A 13,954-nucleotide genomic window follows, 5' to 3' on the forward strand; every position below is an offset into this window, starting at 1 on the left:
TTCAGTTTAGAGCTCAGGTTATGACTAGTTATGCATTAGGTTTTGGTTTAGGTTAAAGTTTAGGGTTAGAGCAATGGCTTGGTTTTGTTTCAGAGCTATGGCTTGGATTAGGGCTAGTTTTTGGATTAGCAATAATGTTAGAGCTAGTGGTAATATAAGGTTTAGGCTAAAGATTAGTGTTAGATTTAGACTTATCGTTAGATCTAGGGTTAGAGCTATGGCTAGGGTTAGGGCTCAGGTTAGAGCTATTGTGAGGGTTACAGTAACGAATAGGGTTATAAATAGAAATAGGCCTAAGGCGTTAATTAGAGTTAGTCTTAGGGCTAGGGTTAGGGGTAGGGTTAAGTTTAGGGTTCAAATAGGGCTAAGATTAGTGCTATTTTTAGTATTAGTGTTAGGCCTACGTTTAGGGCTAGGTTTAGGTTTAGTTTTAGGGGAAGGGATGGGGTTATATAACTAGGATCAGTGCTAGGGCAAGATTTATAATTAGGGCTAGAGCTAGGGTGAGGGTTTTGTTAGGATTAAGTCTAGGTTTAGGGCTAGGATGAGGGCTAGGATTTGTGTTAGGTTGAAAGCTAGGGTTAGCATTAGGCTTAGGGTTATGTTTAAGGTAATGGAAAAAATTAAAGCTAGGATTTGGGCTACAGTTACAGTTAGGATTAGGGATAGGGTTAGGGTTAGGGTTAGAGCTAGGGTTATGTTTAGGGTAAGGGTTAGAGTTTGAGCTATGTTACAGCTAGGGAAAGCATTAGGTTTAGGGTTTGGGCTAGGATTAGGGTTAGGGTTATGCTTAGGCCTAGGTTTAGGGCTTGCATTAGGGCTAGGTTTTGTGTGAGGTTTATGGCTAGTGTTAGGGCTATGGGTAATATAAGAGCTAGGGTTATGGTTATTGGTAGTTTTTTTGGTTAGGGTTATAGATATGTCTAGTGGTAGGTTTAATTTTTGAGTTAGGATAAATTTTAGATCTAGGGTTTCTGTTAGGGTAAGCATCAGTGTTCAGGTTAGCATTGGGTTTATGTTTAGGGCCAGAATTAGAACTAGGGTTAGGTCTAGGGGTAGGGTTAGTCTTTACGTTAGGTTAATGGTTATTTTAGGGCTAGGGCTAGATTTTTGTTTAGGACTAGGGCTAGAGTTACGGCTATATTTAGGATTAAGTTTAGGTCTAGTGCTAGTGTTATGGTTAAGTTTAGGTATAGGTTTAATGGTAGGGCTAGTGTTTAGGGTTCGGTTTAGTGTTAAGGTCTGACTTTGACCTAGGGTTAGTGATAGCATCAGAATAAGGGTTAGGATTAGGCTTAGGCTTCGGGTTAGGGTTAGAGATAGAATGAGGGGTAGTTTTAGAAACTAGTAATAGAGTTAGGTTTTGGGGTAAGCTAAGGATTAGTGTTAGAACTAGTATAGCATTAGGGTGAGATTTTGTCTTAGGGTAAGTAATAGGTTTAAAGCTTGGGTTTGGGTTAGTGATAGGGTTAGGATTAGGGTTAGGGTTAGCATTAAAGCTAGGGTTGAGGCTCAGATTAGAGCTAGATTTTGTGTTATGGTTAGGGCTATGGCTAATGTAAGAACTAGCATTACGTTTAGGCATAGTTTTAGGGTTAGGATTAGGGCTAGTCTAGTAATTGGCTTAAGTTTAGGTTTAGGGTGATGTTTAGAGGTAGTTTTAGGGTCAGAGTCAGGGTCAATATTAGTTGTAGGGATAGGGCTAGGACTAGGTATAGCCTTAGGATTTGTTTTAGGTTAAGGGTTAGAATTAGCACTATACCTCAGTTTTGTTTGTGGGGTATGGCTAGGGTTAGGGCTAGTTTTCAAATTAGAATTAGGGTTAGGGCTAGTGTTAGGGTGAGGTTTAGGTTTAGAATTAGGGTTAGATTTAGAGTTAGGGTTAATTCTATGTTTAGGACTAAGGTTAAGGCTAGTGTTAGGGTTAGATAATAGATAAGTTTGGTACTAGAAATAGGTGTAGGGCTAAAGTTAGGGTTAGTCTTAGGGCTAGGGTTAGAGTTAGGGTTAAAGTTAGCAATAAATTAGGCCTAGAATTAGAGCTATGGTTAGTGTTATTATTAGGCCTAGTGTTAGTGCTAGGTTTAGTGTTAGTGATAGTGTTATGGTTAGGGTTAGGGTAGGGAAAAGCATGTGGTTACACCCAGGATCAGAACTAGGATGAGGGTTGAAATTAGGATTTGAGCTAGGGTTAGGGTTCGGGTTAGGATTAAGGCTAGTTTTACGGCTAGGATGAGGGCTCGGGTTTGTGTTAGGTTTAAGGCAAGAATAAGGTAGAGTGCTAATGTCAGGTCTAGCGTTACGGCTAGGGATACTGGTAGGGTTAGTTTTATGGCTAGTTCTAGTTTAAGGGTTATGTTTAGGGTAAGGGTCAGGTTTAGAGCTGGGTGTTTTATTAGAGCCATTATCTTGTTCAGAGTTTGGGTTAGGTTTTTGTTTAGTTTTAGGGCTTGAAATAACATGAGGGTTAGGGTTAGGGTTAGAGTGATTGATAGGGTTAGGTTTAGGGTTCAGGTTAGGTTTAGGTAATAAATAAGATTAGTGTTAGTGGTAGGTTTAGGGTTAGGCTAAAAGGATAGGGTTAGATTTAGGTTTAGGACTAGGGTTAGTGTTAGGTTTAGTGTTACTGTTAGGGTTTGAGTTAGGATTAGGACTACAGCAAAGGTTAGATCTACGGTTATGTCTAGGGTTAGGTTTACACTTAGGGTTTGAGTAGATTTAGGGTTAGGACTAGGGTTAAGTTTACAAGTAGGTTTAGAGTAGGTTTAGTGTTAGGGGTAGTGTTACATGATGTTTATACTTAGGGTTAGGGTAATGCATGGGGTTAGAGCTATGTTTAGAGCTATGTTTGGGTTAGGCTTATGTTTAGGGTAATGGATAGGTTTAGGGCTAGGGTTATGGTTAGGATTAGAGCTAGAGTTAAGGGTAGGGTTAGGACTAGGTTTAGTGTTAGGGTAAGGTTTTTGGGTAAGGATTATTGTTTGAGGTATGGTTAGGGCTAGGGCAATGTTTAGGGTTAGTGTCAGGTCTAGGTTTAGTATTAAGGTTAAGTTTAGGGCTAGTGTTAGCATTAGGGTTAGGGTTATGTTTAGGGTACTGGATAGGGTTAGAGCTAGATTTAGGGTTAGGAATATTGTTAGGATTAAGTCTAGGGTTAGGGCCAGTTTTAGGTTTATGGCTATGTTAAGGGTAATGGTTAGGGCTAGGGTTAAGTTTAAGGGCATAACGAGGTGTTTAGAGCTAGGTTTTGGCTTAGGTTAGGGCTAGGATTAGGGCTACAGCTAATGTAAGAACTAGAGTTATTATTAGGGATACTTCTAGGGTTATGGTTAGGGCTAGTTTTAGTTTTAGGGTTAGGTATACTTTAAGGGTGATGGTAGAGCTTTGTTAGTGTAAGGTCAGAGTCAGGCTCAAGGTTAGTTTTAGGGTTAGGTTAGATCTGGAATTAGGGCTAAGGTTTGGGCTAGGTGTGGGGTTTGGTTTTGGTTTAGTTTAAGGGTCAAAGTCAAGGGTATGGCCCGGTTTTGTTTTAGGGCTTGAACTAGTTTAGGTCTACTTTTAGGATTAGTGTTAGTGTTAGGACTAGTGTTAGTGTTAGGTTTTGGCTTAGGGTTAGTTTTGGACTTAGAGTCATGGTTAGTTCTAGGATTAGGGCTAGGGCTAGTGTTAGGGCTATGGTTAGGGCAAGTGTTAGGGTTATGGTAAGGGTTAGGGCTAGATCTAGGAATAGCGCTAGAGCGAGAGTTAGAGTTAGTCTTAGTGCTAGTGGTAGGTTAGGGCTAAATTAGGGCTAGGATCAAGTCTAGGATTAGTGTAAGGGTTAAGTCTAGGGTTAAGGTTTAGGTTTAAGGTTAGATTTAGTTTTTGGGTTAATGTTAAGGCTACGGTTATGTTTAGGTTTATGGTAAGTTTTAGGTTTTGAGCTTTGTTTAGGGTTATGGCGAGTGTTAGCTTTAGGGTTAGGTCTATTGTTAGTTTTCTGGTTAGGGTTAGGGTTATGGTTAGGTTTAAGTGTAGGCTTATAAATTCAGTTAGATGTAGGTTTGGATAAGGTTTAGATTTAGAGCTAGGTTTAGGGATAGGGTTAAGTTTAGGGTTAGGGCTAGGGTTAGGGTTTAGAGTAAAGTATAGGTCTAAGTATATATTTATGGTAAGGGTTAGGCTTTGAGTAAGGTTTAAGATTAAGGCTAGGGATAGGTTTAGGGTTAGGGTTAGGGTTAGGGTTGAGGTTACGCTTAGGGGTATATTTAGGCCTAGAATTCACTCTAGGTTTTGTGTTAGGTTAAGGCGTAGAGTTAGGGCTATGGGTAATGTAAGAGCTTAAATTATGATTACGACTAGTTGTAGGGTTAGGGTTATGGTTATGTCTAGCGTTAGGTTTAGGTTTTCGGTTAGGGTCAGGTTTAGAGATAGGTTTAGTGTTAAAAGAAGTGTCAGTGTTCAGAGTAGTTAGAGTTAAGGTTAAAGCCAGAATTGCGACTATGTTTATGTCTAGTGGTAGGATTAGTCTTTACGTTAAGTTAAGGGTTATTGTTAGGGCTAAGGCTAGGTTTTTGTTTAGGTCTAGAGCTAGAGTTAAGGCTAGATTTAGGATTAAGTTTAGGTATAGGGCTAGTGATAGGGTCTGGTTTAGGTATAAGTTTACTTGTAGGGGTAGTGTTATGGTTTGGTCTAGCATTAGGGTCAGGTTTAGACCTAGGTTAGTGTTATGGTCAGAATAAGGGTCAGGGTTAGGGTTAAGGTTTGGGATAGGGTTAGAGCTATATTGAGGCCTAGGGTTAGGACTATTAATATGGTGAGAGTTTTGATTAACCTGAGGATTAGGGATAGGTCTAGGTTTACCATTGGGGTTAGGGCTTTGCTTAGGGTTAGGAATAGGGTTAGAACTAGTGTTAGGGGTAGGGTTAGGGGTAGGGTTAGGGTTAAAGCTAGGTGTAGGGCTCAGATTGGGGCTAGTTTTTTATTAGTGTTAGGGCTAGGGTTAGGGAAACAGGTAATATAAGAACCAGGGTTACAATTAGAGTTAGCTTTAGGGTTAGGGTTAGGGGTAGTTTTAGTGTTAGTGTTAGATTTAAGGTTATGGTAATATTTAGAGCTAGAGTTATTTTTAGGTTAGGAGTCAGGGTCAGGTTTAGTTTTAGGGTTTGAGTTAGGACTCGAATTATGGCTAGGTTTACTCTTAGGGTTCAGTTAGTGTCATGTTTAGAGCTAGGGTGAAGGTTAGGATATGAGTCAGGTTCAGGATTAGTTTTAAGGTTAGGGTTAGGACTCAATTAGGGCTAGGATTAGTTCTTGTAGTAGTTTAGGGTTTGGTTTAAGTTAAGGCTTAGGGTTAGGTCTATTGCTCAGTTTTGTTTTAGTCCTAGGGTTAGGGTTAGGGCTAGTTTTACAATTAATATTAGGGTTAGGGCTAGTGTTATCGTTAACCTTAGACTTAGGATTAGGGTTTCATTTATACTTAGGTTTAGATCTAGGATTAGGCTAGGATTAAGGATAGGGCAAGTGTTAGGTCCATGGTTAGAGTTATGGTTAGGGATAGGGTGAGAACTAGGGATAGGGCTAGTGTGAGATTTATAGTTAGTGATAGGACTAAAATTAGATTTATGATTTGTAATATGGTTAAATTAGGGCTAGGATTAGGGCTAGGGTTAGTGTTCAGCTTCGGCCTAGCAATAGGGATAGGGTTATATTTAAGTTTAGGATAAAGAATGGTGTTATAGCTAGGTTTAGACGTAGGGTGAGGGTTAGAGTTAGGGTTAGGGCTAGGGTTGGGGTTAGGCTTTTGATTAAGGCTCAGTTTAGGGATAGGACGAGGGCTAGTGTTTGTTTTAGATTCAGGGCTAGGATTAGTGCTAGGGCTAATATCAGGTCTAGGGTTATGGTTAAGGGTAGTTGTAGGGTTAGGCTTATGGCTAAGTCTAGTATAATGGCTAGGTTTAAGGTAAGGGTTAGGTTTAGAGCTCAGGGAATAATTAGGATTAGGGTTTGTCTTAGGTAAGGATTTATGTTTACGGCTCAAATTAGCATTAGGTTTAGGATTAGGGTATAGTTAGGGTTTGTTTTAAGGTTAAGGTTTGTGTAGGGTAATTGATACAGTTAACATTAGTGATAGGGCTAGGTTTAGGCTTAGGGTTAACATTAGCAAAAGGGTTATGGTTAGGGTAACTGATAGGGTTAGAGCTTAGTTTAGACCTAGAGTTATGGTTAGGAACATGCCTTGAGTTAGGGTTAGAGTTAGTGTTAGAACTTCGGTTAGGGTTAGGTTTAGGGTTATGTTTTGCATAAAGGTTAGGTTTTGAACTAGGGTTAGGGCTAGCATTAGGGTTAGGTTTAGGGATAGGATTATGGTAGGTTTAGGGATAGGGTTTGAGTTTGGGCTAGGGTTATCATTAACATTAGGGTTAGGGTTAAGGTAATAGATAGGGTTAGGTTAGGTTTAGATTTTGGTTTAGAATTACAATGTGATAGATTTAGGATTAGGGCTATGGTTATGTTTTGGTTTATGGTTAGGCTTATGGTTTGATCTAAAGTTAGGGCTAAGATGAGTGTTAATTTTAGGGTTATGTGTATGGTTGGTTTTGTGGTTAGGGTTAAGGTTAACATTAGGGTTTGGTCTAGGATTATCAATAAGTTTAGGTTTAGGGTCAGGTTAATTGGCAGGTTTAGAGCTAGGCTATGTTAAGTTTAAAATTCGGGCTAGGGTTATGGTGAAAGTTAGGGATAGATCTAGGCTTATGTTTAGGGTAAGGGTTAGGCTTTGAGCTATCTTAGGACTAAGTCAAGGGCTAGGGTTAGGTCTAGGGCTAGTGTTAGGGTTAGGGTTATCCTTAGGGCTATTATAGGCCTAAAATCAGCTCTATGTTTAGTGTTAGGTTTAGACCAAGGGTTAGAGATATGCGTAATGTAAGATCTATGGTTATGATTAGGGATAGTTTTAGGTTAGGGTTATGGCTGGGTCTAGATTTAGGTTTAGGTTTTGGTTAGTTTCAAGTTTAGAGGTAGGTTTAGTGTTAAAGGCAGGGTTAATGTTTGGGTTAGGGTTAAAGTTAGAGTTAAAGCCAGAATTATACCTAAGTTTAGGTCTAGGGGTAGAGTTAATATTTGGGTTAGGTAAAGATTTTTGTTAGGGCTAGAGCTAAAATTTTGTTTAGGTCTAGAGCTAGAGTTCAGGCTAGATTTAGGATTAGGTTTAGGTATAGAGCTATTGGTAGTTTTAGGTTTAGGTATAAGGTTACAAGTAGGGCTAGTGTTAGGGTTTGGTTTAGGGTTAGAGTCAAGTTTAGACCTAAGGTTTATGTTATGGTCAGAATAAGGGTCAGGGTAGGGTTAGTGTTTGGAATAGTGTTAGAGCTAGAATGAGATCTAGGTTTAGGACTATTAAGAGTTAGGATTTGGTTAGCTTAAGTATTAGGGATAGGTCTAATGTTACCATTAGGGTTAAGGTTTTGCTCAGGGTAAGGGATAGGGCTAGGGCTAGGATTAGGTTTATGTTTAGGGTTAAAGCTAGGTTTAGGCCTCAGATTAGGGCTAGTTTTTGTGTGAGGTATAAGGCTAGGGTTAGGGCAATGGCTAATATAAGAACTAGGGTTACAATTAAGTTTAGGATTAGGGTTAGGTCAATTGTTAGGTTTAGGTTTAATATTAAGGTAATATCTATAGCTAGGGTTAGTGTTAAGATATCAGTCAGGCAGGGTTAGTTTTAGGGTTAGGGTTAGGACTCGAATTAGGGCTATGGTTACTGTTAGGGTTCAGTTTAAATTTAGGGTGGTGTTTAAAGCTAGGATGAGTGTTAGGATATAAGTCAGGTTCACGGTTGTTATTAAGGTTATGATTAGGACTCAAATTAGGGCTAGGATTAGATCTAGGTGTAGTGCTAGTGTTTGGTTGAAATTAAGGTTAGTGTTAGGCCTGTTGCTCGGTTTTGTTTTAGTGCTAAAGTTAGGATTAGGGCTAGTTTTATGATTAGCTTTAGGTTTAAGGCTAGTGAGATGGTTCAGTTTAGGATTAAGGCTAGATTTAAAGCCAGGGGGAGGGTTAGGGTTACAGTCATGTCTAAGCTAGGTTTAGAGTTATCTTTAGGGCTAGGGTTAGCATTAGTTTTAGGCTTATGGTTAGTGTAATGGATAGAGTTATAGTAGGGTTTGGGCTATGGTTACAGTTAGGATTAGGGCTAGAGTTAGGGTGAGGTTTAGGGTTTGGGCTAGGGTTATGTTTAGGGTAGGGTTTAGGGTTTGAGCTAGGGTTAGGGCTAGAAGGAGGGTTAGGGTTATGGTAAGGGCTAGTTTTAGGGTTAGAGTTATGCTTAGGGTTAGGTTTTGGGCTGTAATTAGGGCTAGGTTTTGTGTGAGGTTTATGGCTAGTATTAGGTATATGGGTAATGTAAGAGCTAGAGTTATGTTTATGGCTAGATTTAGAATTCGTCAGGTGTTAGGGTTATTTTTTGGGTTAGGATAAGGTTAAGAGCTAGGGTTTTTGTTAGGGTGTCAGGGTTCAGGTTAGGATTAGGTTTAGGGTTATGTCCAGAATGAGGACAAGGGTTAGGTCTAGGGGTAGAGTAAGTGTTTGGTTTAGGTTAAGAGTTATTGTTAAGGCTAAGGCTAAGGTTATGGCTATATTTAGGATTAGGATTTAGGATTATATATTAGGGCTAGTGTCGCGACCCCTTGCCCGCAAGGAAGACGCAACTCAGGAATCTTCTTTCAGCAGTTTATTCAGGTCCTTGATACTTTTCTTCTTTCAGCTGTTTATTCAGGCCTTTGTATTGACATGTCTTTTAGCTTCTACTGCTACTCCTACTACTACTCCTACTGCTACTCCTACTACTACTACTACTACTACTACTACTACTACTACTCCCGTGTGCCCCAGCCTTAATAAAGCAGATAAAGCCCCAATGCACAACTGCCACGTGGACTTTTCTCATAGGGTGCCAAGTCACAGCGTGCCAACTCATTCTGATAAGGAGTTGTTTGTCACAGACTACAGGGGAAACCAGCGCCATCTTGTAATGGCGGCCACAGTTCACAGAAACGGCTCACCACAGTTCCCCCTTTTTTGTTTTATTACGACAATACAGGCGAGAGTAGAGGTCCTATCCCACTGTGCAGAAGTGGCTGCATATGGTCCAGCCTAAGGAGGGCCCTTCCCCAGATCTGGCTCCATATCAGCCGACGCCTTTTTTCGTGGGGCGGGGCGTGGACGTCAACCCGCATGCAATAGGACATGCTCTCCTTGAGGTCCACTTCAAGGATCACTCAAGTGCAGTGCCTTGTCTCGCATCCTGTATCATGATGATGGTAGACAAAGGGGAACAGCTGAGGCTGAACTGTGGCTGTATAGAAATACGATGACAAACAAGTTGGCAGCACCCTGAAAGAAAGGCACGGACAGCAGAAAAGGGGAGAAATTCAGTCGTGACATCTGCCATTGTTAGATAAAGGCCAAGACGTTCCCGTGGAATCTCAGGCGGATAAACAGGAGGCCTAGTGAGCTGGCCACTTCGACATGCAGAACAAAGAATTAGGGGCTGGGCCCCCAGGGGCCAGGGAAGGCCTGCTATCAGCAAGTTCCCCTCTTTTGTTTATTGCATGTCAAAGGGAATCAAGTAGCCCCTGTCTTAGGTCGTCCACCGCCCCTGCACTGCTTACCCGTCTCTGGGGAGGCCCCACTCCCCTGTCTTAGGTTGTAGTGCAAGCGTGGAAGTTGCCCGTCACTGGGTACTACAAGATCAGCTCAGTGTGTTGTGGCCAACAGGACATTGTTATGGTAACCGCCTCCATAAACAGGACCCATGACCATCACCATCAAATGGCAGGTGTAGTTGAACCGTAAGATTAGCTAGCGAAGATCCTAGTGCAGAAAGGCAGGGAGGAGAGGTATGCACAAAGGAAAGATATGGTAGAAGTTCCAACATTAGAAGAATGACAAAAGAAGGACATGTCGATCCCAGTGCAATGTTATAATAACTTGGGGTGCAACGACCATGTCAAAGGTTTACTGTTTAAGATGCGCAAGCCAGACCTGTGGCGAGTTGCCATTTTCTAAAGCAGCAAGAGCTTGTATGATCATAGCCTTATCGTGAGCACTGCGGGCCTTGAGGCGACAGAGAAACCACAAGCAGAGAAACATACCAAAGCAACATATTGCACCAAAAATGCCTATTTCCACCCACTCCTTAAAAAAGGAAAAAGCAGAAGAAATCCAACGGGTGAATTGTCCCAAAGTCACTGGTATGACACGGGTGTTATTCAAAACAGCAATCTGAGTTAGTTGAGACTGGATCAAGTTTTCTGTTTCCATGGACCAGGTTTCGGATAAATACTCTCCAATGATGTATGAGGCATTTCTGGAATCATAAAATCTGACAGAGGTTATACATAAATGTGCTCGTTGATCAATACAACCCAAATGTACTAGGTCAGACAATTTCTCAACTTGAGCTTGAAGCAGATCTATCCTTTGATTAGCAGCCAAAATCCCAGATAAAATGTATTGATTAATTCTACTTTGAGATTTAGAAATTACTTGATTGTATTTTTACTTAAAAGCAAATTTATAGTAAACACATTTATCTCAAATATCTGTAACTGAAAAGGCAGAGTATCTGATAAATGTAAATATAAAACTTAAATTATAGGTTTTCTGTTGAAGAAAAACAATTAGGCAAATATATATTAAATAATTAATTAGGCATGTGCTAATTAATTTATAGATTAACAAATATAGGTTATCTAAATATCTAAAATATATATATATATTAAGAATAAGAACAAAACTTATAATTGTATTAACTTTATGTAACCACGTGGTCTTAAAATATTTGGATCCATTTAAATTTATTTTTAACTAGGAGTGCACTCTTCTATGTGACGTCACTTGATGTAACTGAAATAAGATCCTTGAGTATACATTTTTATTTTTATAGTTAGCAATGAAAATAAGGATTTTTTGGTCATCACAGGAACTTTGCCGGCTTGTTCCTGTGGCGAGCAAATGCATCCTCATAACCTTTAAAATTAAAAGTAAAGTATAAAGAAGCATATTTGATATCTCTCATCAATAGAACATTATTTAGTAACACAACTATAGAGAAAAAGTCAGGTTATTTAACTTAGAATTAGCTTAAATTTAGGACTGTAACATAGAAACCTGTGGAATTAAATTTTGTCTGAAAAAGATCTTTTGTTAGCATTTACAGGTAGGCATTTTTTTAAAAATACAGGCTCTGAGCAGCTCCGGTAGAAATCTGAAACACAGCAGTACAGGTTAGTGGCTGGAAAGCGGGACTAGAAGTCCTGTCTGAGTGACTGTGGAAGAACCAATCAGAAGCCCGAAAAGGTGTGGGAGGTGGGACCAGGAAGCTACTCTTCCGGCCAGGCACCCCATGGTTACCATGGTGATATAAACAACATGGAGTCTGGTGCCCATTTTCAGGGCAAAAGTTCTCCAAGTTTTCTTAGTCGATTGTATTTTGTTTGATTTTGTCTGCATGTTCCCCAGCCTGGCCAAGATCTTACTGCGGTAGCAGCTTGTTCTGTCTCTGTGACCTGCGGTTGCAGCTCGTGTACATCCTGCACTTCCTGGCGTTCCCCTGGGGAGTCTACAGATAGAAAGGGGTTGGTCCGTGGGAGGTGACGAAGTCGCCCACTCCCCAGGGTATAATTCCGTCCCTGGATTGCCCAGTAGACCTTGGGGCGGGCCCCTGTTCCTGTTTTGAGGGCAGCGGCCAGAACCTGTCCAGTAATATGAGCTCTATCAATATCCTTATAAGTTCGAATCATGTCATCAACACTCTTTGCTCTGGTAGATTTAATGGCATTTTGGCAATAGGAATTTGCATATTTAAGAGCCAATTGCTTAATGACCGGCATGGCTTGTTCCAAGTTAGGGAATATTTTTTTTGCTACCTGTATCAATCAGGCAAGGAAGTCAGAATAAGGCTCAGAGAGTCCTTGAGCAATTTTTGAAATTTTTGTTTTAGCATTTGAAATAAGTAGAGCCTTCCAAGCCTAAATGGCTGCTGTAGCTATCTGAGCATAGACCCCAGGATTATAATTAATTTGTTGGTTTATGATAGCATATTGTCCCAAGCCTGTTAACATTTCAAGGTTATGCCGTGGGAAGCCGGCGTCCTGATTGACTCGGGCTAGCTCGCGACACCTGTCTTGATTTTCACTTTTCCACAACAAAAAATCCCCTCCGGACAACACAGCCATGCAAAGCTGTTGCCAGTCACTAGGTGTCGGCTGATTGGCAGGGGTCTGTAATTAGTAACTGCCTCCTTTAGTTGTTTAATATCCTTAAAGGCTAAAGGAACATGTACTCTGGCCGGCTGTCCATCGGCATCCAAGTTTTCAATTACTGGGAAGTTTGGGCCGTCTTAGGCTGCCACTGAACACCCCCCAGCCTTCTGGGGTTGTCCTTGTCCCAATCAGGGTTATAAGGAGGGAGCGTGACAGCGATCGGGGCTGTAGGTGCTTTAAATCTTGACTTTTTCACTCGACCCTCCAGTTTCTCTATCTCCCTTTCCAGTTCTTCCTCCTGCCAGCTGTTACCATGGAGCCCAGTTAGTAACTCCCTTATCTTAGAAATGTAGTCAGCACTGTGAAGCCCAGCTCAAGGCCAGAGGCCTTGTTTACATATTTTTGTGAAAAACTAGTAAGGGAGTGTCCAGCGCCTGGAGTGCTGATTTTTTCAGACAGTAGCCAAATAAAACAGGGCAACATGAAAATAGGAAGTTTATCTACATTAAACCTTTTTGTAGAGATTCTTTTGCTGAAAGTCCTAAAATAAACCATGGTGAATATTCTGGAGAAGGTCAATTAAGACTTTTCTGTGGGCCTGATAGGGAGGGGGAAGATGAGAAGGCGGGGTTGAGAGCAGCTAGGGTGGATCTAATTCCTCAGAACTGTCCGAGCTACTTGTGTCCTTGGGAGTTTTTAACTCAGTCAAGTCCGGATAGAGCCTTCTCCTCTGTTTAACATTCCGTACATTCCCATCCTTCTGAGATATCTCACTTCTTGCCGGAGACAGCCGCCTCCTCCCCTGTTTCATGCTCCGCACACTCCCATCCTCCTGAGATACCTCACTTTCTGCCGTCTCTGACTTCTCCTCATGTAATTGCTCTAAAACTTCCTGTCCTTTAGTAAGTGCTTCCTGACATCTGTCATCTGTGAGGCAACTACGGACCATCTTCCAAAGGGGTATCACCCCACCCTCTAATATGCCCTGCTCAGAAGCAAAGTCAAGGTCTTTGCCTAATTTATCCCAGCTAGGTATAGTAAGGCTGCCCGAGAATGCAAACCACGGTGCAGCAATATCTGTCTTCTGTAAAAATCTCTCTAAAGTACTACGTTTCACTTCCAGGCCCTTGGAACGTAACAGGTCATCTAGGGCCAGGAGGAGCGGACTTGAAGACGCGGCACCCATGACACAACAACAAAAGACGCACAAAAAACAACAAGAGATACCACAAAAAACAAAAACGAGATGACACAACAAAAGAAACACAGAAAACAAAAGTGAAAGTACACAGTGCAGCTGCAATAAATATGAGGCTCTCTCTTTCTTTGCAGAGGAGCTGACCCCGCTTTGGACGCGGATCCCACTTACTGGGACTATCCCTGCTTTCATAGCAGATCCCACTTACCTGGGACTAACCGGTGCACCACCCCTGACTGACTGAAAGTTCTGGTTCCCGGGTTTCGGCACCACTTGTCGCGACCCCTTGCCCGCAAGGAAGACGCAACTCAGGAATCTTCTTTCAGCAGTTTATTCAGGTCCTTGATACTTTTCTTCTTTCAGCTGTTTATTCAGGCCTTTGTATTGACATGTCTTTTAGCTTCTACTGCTACTCCTACTACTACTCCTACTGCTACTCCTACTACTACTACTACTACTACTACTACTACTACTACTACTACTCCCGTGTGCCCCAGCCTTAATAAAGCAGATA

Source organism: Urocitellus parryii, chromosome X (genome assembly GCF_045843805.1).
Source record: "Urocitellus parryii isolate mUroPar1 chromosome X, mUroPar1.hap1, whole genome shotgun sequence".
In the NCBI taxonomy this organism is placed as follows: Eukaryota; Metazoa; Chordata; class Mammalia; order Rodentia; family Sciuridae; genus Urocitellus; species Urocitellus parryii.